At 50.6% G+C, this 12,293-nt stretch overlaps 1 protein-coding gene across 8 annotated transcripts in view; it reads left to right on the top strand.

The window, feature by feature from the left end:
* The first annotated feature begins 5,946 nt into the window (after positions 1-5,946).
* DNMT3B (DNA methyltransferase 3 beta) overlaps positions 5,947-12,293 on the top strand; it is a 36,553-nt gene continuing 30,206 nt past the window's right edge. For 6 of the 8 annotated variants that reach the window (XM_061210244.1, XM_061210241.1, XM_061210243.1 and 3 more), the window contains exon 1: positions 6,092-6,160. The gene's annotated coding sequence lies outside the window, so the exon portion shown is untranslated. Of the gene's footprint in view, positions 6,161-12,293 lie in introns of all 8 variants that reach the window. The other 2 variants (XM_061210246.1, XM_061210245.1) reach the window with 2 other exon arrangements.

Below are 12,293 nucleotides of genomic sequence, written 5' to 3'. Positions count from 1 at the left end.
GTGAGGGTAACAAGGAAAGAATTTCTAAGCTGGCTTTGCAGGGGATGGAGAGGATGGGCTGTCAGGACAAGGAGGCGGGGTATACCCCACTTCCTATCCCAACCCCCATCCCCACTCCAGGGCACTTCCCTTTTTTGGAGGAGGACAAGGAGGAAGAGAAGGGAGATGCCAGGAGCAAAGCCTCAGGATAGTTTTCCTGGCTCAGAAGATGGGGCAGATTCACCTCCCCAGGCAAAGGAAAGTCGTGGAGCTGTGCATTGAGCAAAGGGCTCTAGGACCTAAGGAGACTCAGGATCCAACCTCCTGCCCACCAGTGACTTGCTGTGTAACCTTGGGCAAGTTACTGCTTCTTTCTGAGCCTCATTTTCCTAAGTACAGGGCCTCCTACTCAGTAATAAGAATACTAACAACAGCTAATATTTAAGGAGCACTTACCAGGCACCGTGCTAAGCTTTTTACGGGGTAGCAAAGTGGTTAAGACCATAGCTTGGCATTTAATACAAGTTTGCGACACACTTCCTGGAAGTATGACTTTGGACACTCTACCTGTGAACCTGTTTCCCCATGTGTAAAATGCAGATACCACTCCTTCCTACTTCATAAGGCTGCTATGAAAGTCCATGTGTAATACGTGTAAAACCCCCAGCTCAGTGTCTGGCACACCGTATTTTCTCGATACAATAGCTACTGTTAATGTGATTATTTATTTATTTATTATCTTTTTGGCCACACCACGCGGCTTGTGGGATCTTAGTTCCCCGACCAGGGATTGAGTCCAGGCCCTTGGCAGTGAAAGCGCAGAGCCCTAACCACTGAACCGCTAGGGAACTCCCCCTAAGACGCTTATTTAATAATAATTATTATAAAGAATAATACCTGGCCAGATGCTGTGTACTCATCTAGGCAGGTATATTTAAAGCAACTATTTCAATGGCCCATTTGGGGATTTAAAAAAGCAGAAAAGAATTCCTTCCATGGTCAACCGGGGCAGAAAGGAGTCTGGGTGTTCCTGTTGAAAATGAAAGGTGAGGAACCCACTTTGCAAATGAACGTGGCCTATAATGACACTGCAATTAAGACTGAGTACCTTACAATGGGGTTCTTTCACATACATGGGCTCTGCGAATCCCCGCAGTCACTCCGGGAAGTAGGCATCACTATTATTATTATTATTCCAATTAGAAGGGGAAGAAGACTGAGGCTCAAACTCCTTAGCATAGCACACGTGGAGTGGGGGGGTCACAGGTAGTGGGGGTCGAGCCAGGAGTCTAGTCCCTGAGCTGCCACCAACCAGCTGTGGCTCAGACAAACCGCCTCACCGTGCAGAGCCTCAGTCTCCTCGACTGTAAAGTGGAGCTCATCATGCTAGACGCGGCTTGTGGAGGTGAACTGGGCTGGCCTCAGCAGCTGGGAACCCACGGGACAGGGTTATGTCCCTGAGAAGGCAGGGAGAATGCTCATCTCTGCACCTGCCATGAGGGGGGACAGGCAGGAGCGCGGTGAAATAAGTACTCATTACCAATAACAATGTATTTTTTTAATTTAACAAGCACTTTTATGGTGGTTTCCATGTGCCAGGCACTGTTCAAAATGCCTCACATGTATTTTTTCTTTTTTTAAAAAGATTTTTGGCTGCATTGGGTCTTCATTGCTGCTCGCGGGCTTTCTTTAGTTGCGAGGAGCGGGGGCTACTCTTCGTTGCGGCGCGCGGGCTTCTCATTGCGGTGGCTTCTGCTGTTGCGGAGCACGGGCTCTAGGCGCGCGGGCTCAGTAGTTGTGGCACGCGGGCTCAGTAGTTGGCCTCACATGTATTAACTCATATAATTCTCACAACAACCTTACAACGTGGTACTATTACTACCTTCGTTTTACAGGTGAAGAAATTGAGGCACAGAGAGGTGAAGTCACTTGCTCATAAAAATACTGACCATATATTGAGAAGTTAACTGCTCATCAGGCACTTTTCAAGTGTTATTAAAAACCTGTAGCTGCTCTAAAAGCTGAAAAGATGATGGTATAATTCTATACAAATATAATATTTAATCACAACATAGGTAAAAGTCCATCAATGTGTTGATTTATTAGCATGAGGGCATCAAGGATGTATGTATGTATGTGTGTTTTTTCTTTTTAATGTTAATCTTTTGGGGGGGGAGATAATCTTTTTATTTGAGATAATCTCTAATTTATCGAGGAGTTGTAAGACTAGCACAAGGAACACATGAATGTCTTTTTAACCAGATTCTCCATTTGCTTACATTTTTGCGCCACTTGCTTTCCATTCTCCCTCTCCCATATATATGCATATTATTGTTTCTGAACCATAGAAGGGCAAATTGGTGACACTGTGCCCCTTTATGCCTCAATACTTTCGTGTTTATTTTCTAAGAGCAAGAACATGCTCTTATCTATGTTTTTTTGATGACAAAGCAAATGTCCTTTAAGCACAGAATTTTTGTTTCCTTAATAAATATTGATTGCCATCACATCATAATGATTGTGATCTGTTACAATAAATTTTTAAGTAAGCACTGTTGTACCTGTATGCAACCAGAGGAAAATCTGAAATCAATCTAGAAAAAAAAGTTTGTGTGCATGTAGTAACATCTATATATTTTTTTAAAATATCAAAAAGCAAAATCTTGGGGGTCTGGGAGAATAAAAAGCAAAATCTTTCTTAAAAATATTTCACTGGGGGCCAAAGCCTTGTCTGCCTAACTGGGTAATCCAGCATCAATGTGTTCATTTAAATGCATTCAATGGTCCCAGCAGCAATCCCCTGAAGTCTTTTCTCTCTCTGTGGCTGAGGAAAACTGAGGTTCGGAGGGACCAAGTGACTGATTTATCAGATTCACATGATCTTAGAGGCCGGATTCAAATCACAGTATCTGATGAAAGGTCCCCCTCTTGGACATGGGGTCAGTCCCTCTGAGAATGGATGCTGGGGGTGAGGGTGTGGTGTGGGAGATGTATATGGCACACCCTACCACCCAGACAGTGTGAAGAGCACTGGACAGAGTTGGGGGACCTGGGTGCCAACCCAGCCCATGCTGTGACTCCACATTCACACGGCCAAGGCAGACCCACTGTGCTCCCCTCCAAATCCACAGTCTGCAAGCCTTCCTCATTTAGGTAAATATACCACCCTTCGCCCTGGTGCTCAGGCTAAAACCCCAGGCGTCATCCTTGATGTCACTCTTCCCTTTACCCACTGGAGCCAGCAATACCACTTGGCTCATCCTCTACAATCTATCCCAAATCCAGTCACTTCCCTCCACCTCCTCTGCTCCCACCACCATCCGTAGTCTTCCAGATCAGGCACCAGACTTCTCCCCATCCACCTCCCTACTCAGGTCTGTTTTAAACATCTGAGTCAGAACATGGCTCAAATGGTGACATCCCCACCATGGCTTGCCAGGTCTCATAGGACACGGCCCCCCTGTTATTTTTTCGCTCCTTACTTCCTGTGCTCTGGCCACACTGGCCCCCTGGCTGTCCCTCCCACATGCCAGGCTGGATCCTGACCTGGGTCTTCCCCTGGCTATGTCTTTCCAGTCTCCATTTTACAATATCTTCTTCCCAGATTTATCCACACCCGACTTTCTCTTGTTTGTTTATTTGTGTTTCTTGCCTGACACTCCCTAACCAGCATGTAAGCTCTGAACCTTCCTGTCTGAATTCCTAGCCAGGTAGCTGCCACATAGCAGATGCTCAATCAAGGTCAGGCTGCATGGCTGACTCACTTTGCACAAGCCCTTCTCTTCTGTGGGCCTCAGTCCCCTCATCTGAAATGGGGTCCCCAATTCTCCTTGCCCTGGCTCCTCGTGGAGTGGCTGAGAGGCTCAAATGAGGTGGTAAATATGACCAAGGAACTTTGCAAACTATAAAGTCCTGTGCCATGGGGAAACATGCCATTTTTCTTTCACCTCCTTTCCAAATGACAGGACAGAGACCATTTGCTTATTCAGACCTTATATGTTTTTCTTCCTGGAGTTAGGTGGTCTGCTGTCCCTAGAAATGCCTGCCATGTCCCCCAAAACCCTACTCTTTGGCATCTTAACTACACCTCCCAGGCATTCCTGGTGGTACACAGACATCCTTTGCCATGTGGCAGGTCTTAGCTTATGGATCAGAAAACAGAGACCCAGCAGCCCTCTCCACAGGCCCACGAGCTTCATACAATTTCTTTTCTCTGAAGACTTACCACAGATGGTGGGGACAAGCCACAGGCCCTCTTGAGAGATCTTCCTCCTGCACCAACTGACTGGAACCCAATTTTGAATGTTTGTGCCAGAAGGTCAAGGAGTTCCTGCCACTCATTCACATGAGGCTTTCCTGGCTGCTGAGCCCATTTCACTTTCGTATCTCCTTAGTCTCTCTCTGGGTTCCTAGGTAGAACAAGATCCAGTAAGTTTAGAAACGTTTGCAGCTTCCAGAGAATTTACCATTTACTCATTTGCAAATACCTGGTAAGAGATGAAGGGAAAAAGCTGTGGTTTCGGAGCCCAGGAGTCAGCAAACCCGTGTTCATTCATTCAACAAACTTGTATTGAACTCCTCCTTGTAGGCACTAGAAACAGAGTTTGGAACAGGACAGACAGATGTGGTTTCTGCCCTCATGGAGTAGAGTTCGCAGTGTGTGTGTGTGTGTGTGTGTGTGTGTGTAAAACAAGAATAAGAAAGATGTAAACAAGGAAATATGCAAAGCAATTTCAAATGGCTATACATGCTACAAAGCGAATGAAATAGGAGTGAAGGAGGGGAGACTGCTCAGGCGGGGTGGTCAGAAAAACCTTTCCAGAAGGTGACATTTTGGGAGAAAACTGAATGGTGCAGAGATCTGGGCAAAGCACATCCAGAAACATGCTTGATGTATTTGAGGAAGAGCAAGGAGGTGAGAAGATTAGATGAAGTGAGGGAGGGGCGAGGCTAGGAGACGCCTGGGAAGGCAGGCTGGAGCCTGCTCACCTAGGGCCTTTGTGGGCCATCTTGTCATCATTCATTTGTTCTTTCATTCATTCAACATTTATTCAGCATCTAACTGTGTGCTGAGACACACTGAGACCCTGCCCTCACAGTCTCATACCTGGAGACACACAATAAGCAGGTAAACAAATAAATACCGTCAGCGTAAATACCAGGTATGAGAAATATCAGAAAGTGCTGTTTTCCAATAGTTCAATGCCCCTTTAAGGGCAGAGGCCGTCGAGACCTCTAACAGACTGGGGCTTCTCCTTCGGGTGATGCCAGCTGTACCCCAGAACCCAGCCAGGGACCTGACTGTCTTCGCTCCTCTGCTCTCCCTCCCCTCCCCTCAAGATGGCCGACAAAGGGCCAGCAGGGTAGGAGGGAGGGAGGAAGGACTAGTCCGAGGGTCCAGAGCGGGGTGACTGACCCGCGGGAACACCGCAGGGCACAGGTGGCACTGCGGCTGGAGTGGGGGTAAAGGGGAGACCCGGCTGCTGTGTGACTCCGGTGGGGGCTCTTCCTCCTCTGGGCCCCCGCATCCAGACCTGCGCGTCTGTGTCCGTGGTCGGGGTGGGGGGCGGGGAAGACGGGCCCTGGGAGGAGTCTCGAGGGTTGGGGGACGTCTGCGGGGTCCCCTTGAAGGCCTGTTATCCCGGTGGTGACTTAACCTGCAGGGGGGGCCGGGAGGCGGCGCCTGTGGAGGAGGAGCGGAGGGGTGGCTCCGGAGTGATTTCAAATTTCCCTCGTCCCCGCCCCCCGCCCCCCGCGCCCGAGGTCCGGCTCTGAGTGGCTGCGGCGGGGGCGCCCCCGGGCGGGGGCGGGGCGAGTGTCGGGCCGGGGTTACAAGGGGACTCGGCACCGCCCCCTCCCCACCCACTCCAGCTGCCCGGTCCTGCCCGCGCCGCTTCCTCGCAGCAGCCGCCCCCCCGCTCCGGCCCGGCGGCCGCAGCCCGCGTGGACGCCCCGAGCGCCCCCCGACGGACGCCACCGGCCCACCGGCAGGCGGGCAAGCGGGCGGCCGCCGCGCCCGGCCGGCAGCGCGGGGGTTAAGTGGCCAAGTAAACGTAGCTCGGCGATCGGCGCCGGAGATTCGCTAGCCGAGCGCCCTGCGCGGCCGCCCGCCGGCCTCCCGCCAGCCTGTCCGGATCCGCGGCTCGACCGCGGAGCCGCGCCCGAGCCAGGCTCTCGGCAGGTGAGCGCCCCGTGGCCCCGGGGAGGCTCGCCAGTCCGAGGATTCCGTGGGCTGGTGGGGGAGGGCATAGCGGCGGGGTCCCGGGACTGCAGGGAGGGAATCCCGTTCCGGGACCTCCTGGGGAGGCGGCTCCCATCCGGCTGGAGACCAGGCATGCTTGGGGAGGAGAAGTCCCTGATCCTACTTGGGGGAAACGGGCAAGGAGGATAAAATGGGCGGGGAGCATGTGTCTTACAGCGATAAGAGTGGAAGGGATACTTGCTGTGTTCCCGAGACGCAGAGGAGGAAAGAGGTTCGTCCCCAGGGAGGGCGATGGGCGGCCTTCCTGGGGTCTAGAGCCGAGGGGAGGAAGTCTCCCACTGGAGAGAAGTGGAGTTAATGGGGAGGGGTATTCCTACCTGGCCTCGGCTTGAGAGGGAGCCTCCTTGGGGAGGGGGACGGAATAGAAGAGAGTTCGGCCAAGGAGGTGAGCGTCCGTCCTTTATGACTTGTACCTCGGGGTTCATCCGAGGGACTTTTTTTTTTTTTCCTTTTCCGTCCCAGGGCTAGGAGAGAGCTTGTGGATGGGTGCGGGCGAACAGGTGGGCCGGGGTGTGCGCGCTTCTCGGGGGCGTGTGCCAGAGGAGCGGGCTCGCGGTGTCCTCCCTAGATGAGCTACGGAGAGCGAGGCGCTGCGGGGCTGCCGGGATGCCCTCGGGAGAGGCTGCCTTCTCCCTGTGCACACCTGGCCCGGGAGGAGCCGGTCCGGGGCGGCGCTTCCCTGCCCCGGCCACGCTGCCTGCCCTGGGGGCTCACTTTCCATTTTCCCCTCTTCCAGAGTCAGGCTGGTCCCACTTCCCAAACTTGCAAACTGAGGCCTGAAAACAACCAGCAGTACCTCCGTGCCCGTGTGATTGTTCGGCGAGGGAGGGTGGGTGTTGAGTCCCACTTCACAGGGGAGAAAGTGGAAATTGGGAAAGAGCCGGCCGATTTAGCAAGTTAGCAACGGAGAGTTGCTTTTGGGCCTGGGTTTTCCCCGCTGGAGTCACTCACCTGTGGCAGGGAAGGGCTGCAGGAGTTCTGGGCCCAGCCCCAGGCCTGGGCCTCCACTTGGCCTCCTTCCCTTATCATCTGGGCTGAAAGAGGCTGGCTGGGCCGTTGTGCTTCCCCATCCCCTCAAGCTGAGATGTGTATGAATTAAAGAGAATTAAGGACAAGACTATGATTTCTGACTTTCCGCCTCCTGATTTCTGGATGCTGTGAGTTTTGGTGAACTGGTGGTAACTGTTTTTGGGATCCCTGGTGGGGCCCTCGCTTCCAGGGCCCAGGACGCCGACCTGCCTCTGCCCTCCGCCACCAGGACTACTGTGACTTCTTGCACACCAGCCATTGGAATCCCCAGGCGCAGACTTAATTCTTCCAGCGTTGAGATGATGCTACCTATTTTATAGGGCTGGCATACAGTAATCCCTCAATAAAGGCTTGCCACTCTTGGCATCATTATCTAGTGTGTGGTCTAAGAAGCAGGCTGCCCTCTTTTAGGGGAATGCATAGGTCTTTGGCATGTGTTTAAATCTGTCCCTGTAAATCTGTTGCCCTCTGTTCCTTAGTTATTACATCTGTGAAATAGGAACAATCGTATTGATAACCCCAAGTTGTGTAAGAACGAAACTAGTTTTTACGTGATGTAACCTCTAACCCTCAGTGTTTCCTCAGATGTCTGACAGAGGTAATAGCCCCTATCACATTAGGCTTGGGTTAGGACTCAATGCTTGGCATAGCAGGTGGTGAATGTTGACATTGTACTAATTAACCGCTAGCCCCTCTTTTTAGGGTGGCCATTAATGAGAATTGGGGATGAAGGGAGGTACCTCTGCTGGCCCCTCCTTTCCTGCCTTCCTCCACCAAGGTATTCCTCTGAGCTATGAAAGCTTTTCCAAATCATTGTCCTCAATTTGGGAGTTGGCAGGAAGGAGTGCCTTTGTTCCTTTTTGAAAGGAACATGTTTTTGTTTTATGGGTTGGGGCCATTTTTACACCCCCGCCCAAATTTGGGGCCTACCTTGAAGGCGTAGAGCTAAGTGAGATCCTTTCCCTTTCCCCATTAGGGTGGAGAAGGCGGAGACAAAGGGCCCAGGGCTGGGGCTGGCTGCATCCCGCTCCTTAGAGCCATAGGCAATACCTCCACCCGTTGCAATGTTGGCTAGGAGGGGAGGAGGGTATCTGGGAGCTGCAGGGGGCGAAGGGGAGGAGCAAGGGAGGTGGGGCTGGGAGAGGCTGCTTCCCCTCCTTCCTTTCCTCCAGCCACGTGGGGCCTGCAACCCAGAGGGGCCTGTCGCGCTTTCTTACTGCAGCCCCAAGCTTCCTGACTGGCGGGTGGGGGGCGGTTTTGGGCAAGTTCTCCTTCCCAGAAAACTTGCCGTGGGACTGACTCCTTTGTCTCAGACCAGCTCTCCTGCCAGCTGTCCCGCCTCCAGGCTCAGATACTTTCCAATTTCACCTGAGATGGTCCTCACTGAATCTGAAACTCCTCTTGGTCCAACAGCATGGCAAGTGCCTCCGCCTCAGCCTTTGAGAGGTACAGGATCTCAGGTTAAGCACCCTCTTGGTGTTGAGTGAGTTTTAAAATCATGAATTTAGGGTGATTTTTCAGTTTCATGGTGGACCAGGGCTGGAGGACTACAGAATTCCTCGTGTCGTCGGCACCCTCTTTGTAAAGTGATGGGCTGATGTTCTCACTGGGCCGAAAAATTTGCAGCTGATGGAACTCGGGGAGATCCAGGTACTTCGGCAGCTTGGTGGTTAGTGCTTTTCAGAACTTTCATATCTGCCAGTATCCCAGGACCAAGAGTTTGTCCTTCCAGAAGGGAACAAGCCCAGTCCAGGTGTTCAGATATGTCTGGCTGTGGCTAGAGGGAAGTGGCCTGGTAAACGCAGAGGGAGCCCACACATGGGGCTGCTGTGCTGGATTACCTTTCTGTGAAGTGGGTACAAGTACACACACACCCAGTAGAGTTGGTAGGAGGACGAAATGGAATCCAGGGGCCTTTTAGCTTAGCAAGCCTTAGGGTGCACTTTCACAAAATGAGTTAGGTGGGGGCCCTAAGTATTGAAAAAAGCCTGTTATGCTCTAGGTCTTGTTAGTCATTGGAGTCAGTACACTCACGGGGCCTGGGCTTTGGAATCAAATCTGGGTTTGTATTCCTGTTCACTCAGTTTATAAGCTGGTGGTGAGCCTCAGTTGCTCCATCTGTAAAATAGGGATGCGTTGTTGGCCAGTTCCAGGGGATGTTGAAGTCAGTTGAGACGCCATAGATTAAAAAGTGCACATACTGAGGATTCAATAAATGTCGTATTATGTGGTGAATACTGAAATATTAGCAAGTGGTCATTATTTACGTCTTGAGAGAAACAATCCTGCTTAGCTTAGCATTCCTGAGATTTTCCTCAGGGAATAAGCAAAAAGTGAGGAGGACCTGTTTTGTGTAGGCAATTGGAATATTTCAAAAAATGACTTTTATTGTGTTAGATACAAATGAAAATTAAATTTACCATCTTCAGATGCCAAGAAAAAAAACGGGTCATGGCCTATAATCTCACAGTCCCAACGTAATGAATGTTTTGCTTTCACTGGGGGAGGGGGTCCTCTCAATTTCTTCTAGAAGTGGAGAAAAGCGTAGAGAGGACCAGCAGCCCTTCCTAAGTGAAGGGATGAGAACGCAAGGAAAGGACAGAGTGGTGAGGAAAGGTGCTCAGTTGGGGAAGGTGCCCGAGGGCACTGTGGTCACCTTTGGGGCCGGCTTCCCAAGCAGATGGAATTAGCCATTGAAAGATTATGATAAGCAGGAGGTTAGAAGTGCATTTTCAGAAATGACTGATAATTGATGGGTGGGAGGGATCCGTGGAGAAATGTTCTTGACCAACAATTTCCTTTTGGGGACAGGTTGATGCTGACCAGGTGTGTGGGAGGAGGAGATAACGGGAGGAGTGGGCCCAACATCGTTGGGGACTCCTCTCCTGAAGTTGAGGGAATAAATTTCCTTGAGCCATTGCATCCCTTGTTTTTTTCTACTCTTTCTATATTTATCAGATGTGGTGCCTCCTGGCCTGGTAGAATTTTGGCCATTTGTCCTTAAGTTCTGCTTTCTGGTGTCCTCAGCTTTTATGTTTTGAAGGGTTCTTGTCCTACAAATTCCATTTGTAATGATGTCTTTATCTTGTTTTCTGGGCACATCCTGTATCTCCCTGAGAATCTTCATTTAGCGTTTAGTGCTCTGTCCAATGTTTCTGAGTATGTCTTTTTGTTTGTTTGTTTTTACTGTTTTCATTTCTCATATTTAAGTTTTGAAACTTATCTCCATATTTGAGAGAGACCGAAATTATCTGTGGGACTTAAACTGGAGGGTTTCTTTGTGGGATAGGGACTTGAACTTGTCTTTGGGTCTCCCAAAATCTGAAGGAAGTTCTCTGATATTGGTTTGTCTTATTCCCCGGAGCAGAGGAATCTTTAGTGCCCTGCCCAGAGAGATGTACAGGCCTGGCTGCGGGAAAAAGGTACCGGGGAATTCTCAGTTTGGTGTTAATCTCTCCCCCTGATCAGGTCTCCTGTGTTGCAGCCCGGGTGGAGAAGTGGTTGCCTACCTGTTTCTTTTCCATCCCTCCCTGCAGCCCCACCTTCTGAGGTTAACTGCGCTTCCTAAGCAGCATTTATTTCCCGTTGCGTTTGCTTCCTGTAGCAAATGGTGGCATGCCGGGGCCAGAGCCAGGGCCTTCCACTGCGCTTCAGCTCCTGGAGAAGGGATGATACCTTCTTGGTCAGTGTTCCCATTCTTCAGCACAGTGCTGGGGCCCCTGACGTCCTGGCTCCATGAATGTGTGCTGTGTAACTTGAGTAAAGCAGCAAAAGCAGGCCTCAGTCAAGCCTGAGTGTCCTGTAGCTGCGGCACTGAAACCCAGAGGGGATACCACAGGTGAGCAGAAGGGGACCTCACCTGGGACACGGGGAGAAATGCAGTGGTAGGCGAGATGCCTGAACAGGCAGGTGCTGTCCGCAGGGATTTTCTGGGTTGTTCTGGGTTATATGGGAGGCAGGATGATAGGATTTGGAAAATTCTGAGCAAATGTGCATAGAGGTGTGGGTGAAATCTTGTCCTCTGTAGTGTAAGAGCAGAACAGGTTTTGGGGGTGAGCCTACCTTGTTGTTATCTCCACTGTCCCCTGGCCCTCCCTACCCCCCAATTCCTAACCTCAACCCCATGAGGGCAGGGGCTGGCTGGCCCTTGCCTGCCTTTGATGTTGCTGCTGAACATGGTTCCTGAAGCATAGCAGGAACTCCTATCTGAATGGATAAGAGTGGCCTTTTCCAGGGTCCTGATCTGTCCTAGGATGTTATGTGTTGGGCTGAAAGCACAGTACAGAGTAACTGCTCAATATTAAATATTGTCACCCTTACCTAAGGCCGCACAGCTAGCAGGGAGTGGAATCCGCATTGAAATGCTGTGAAATTTCTGAGCCCTTTGCCTCCTCCACCTGGCTTAGACCCACAGAACTGGCAGGATGCAGTTGGATTAAGATGCTCTGGAGTACCTGTCTGCTGACTGCTTTGTCTGCAGGCCTGATTCACCACTGCGTTGAGGTGGGCGGGCCCAAACCCCTACCAGGTAACTGTGGCTAGTTTTTCAAAAAGCCGTTTATGTGAGATATCATGGGCTTTTATAAAAAAGCCAATTTAGTATGCAATTCCATTTTAACCTCATATAGTTACAACTTTTTTTCTTGTGAAAAAAGAACTTTTTTTTTTTTTTGGCCTCGCTGTGCTGTGTGGCTTGCAGGATCTTAGTTCCCCGACCCGGGATTGAACCCGGGCCCCCACAGTGAAAGCCCGGAGTCCTAACCACTGGACCGCCAGGGAATTCCCATGATGGGAACTTTTAAGATCTACTCTCAACAACTTTCAAAGATACAATACAATTTTGTTAACTACAGCCACCGTGCTGTATGTTACATCCCATAGTAACATACATAGGGACTTAGTTACATACGTAGTAACATACATAGGGACATAACATAGGGACTTAGTTATAACTGGAAGTTCATACCTTTTCATCACTTTCCCCACTTCCCTCATACATTGCACCTAGTTTTTCTTTTTTGTA

This window comes from Eubalaena glacialis, chromosome 13 (genome assembly GCF_028564815.1).
Source record: "Eubalaena glacialis isolate mEubGla1 chromosome 13, mEubGla1.1.hap2.+ XY, whole genome shotgun sequence".
NCBI classification, from domain to species: Eukaryota; Metazoa; Chordata; class Mammalia; order Artiodactyla; family Balaenidae; genus Eubalaena; species Eubalaena glacialis.
Note: the sequence above shows the minus strand (reverse complement) of the source record. Positions and strands in the feature narration are given on the sequence as shown.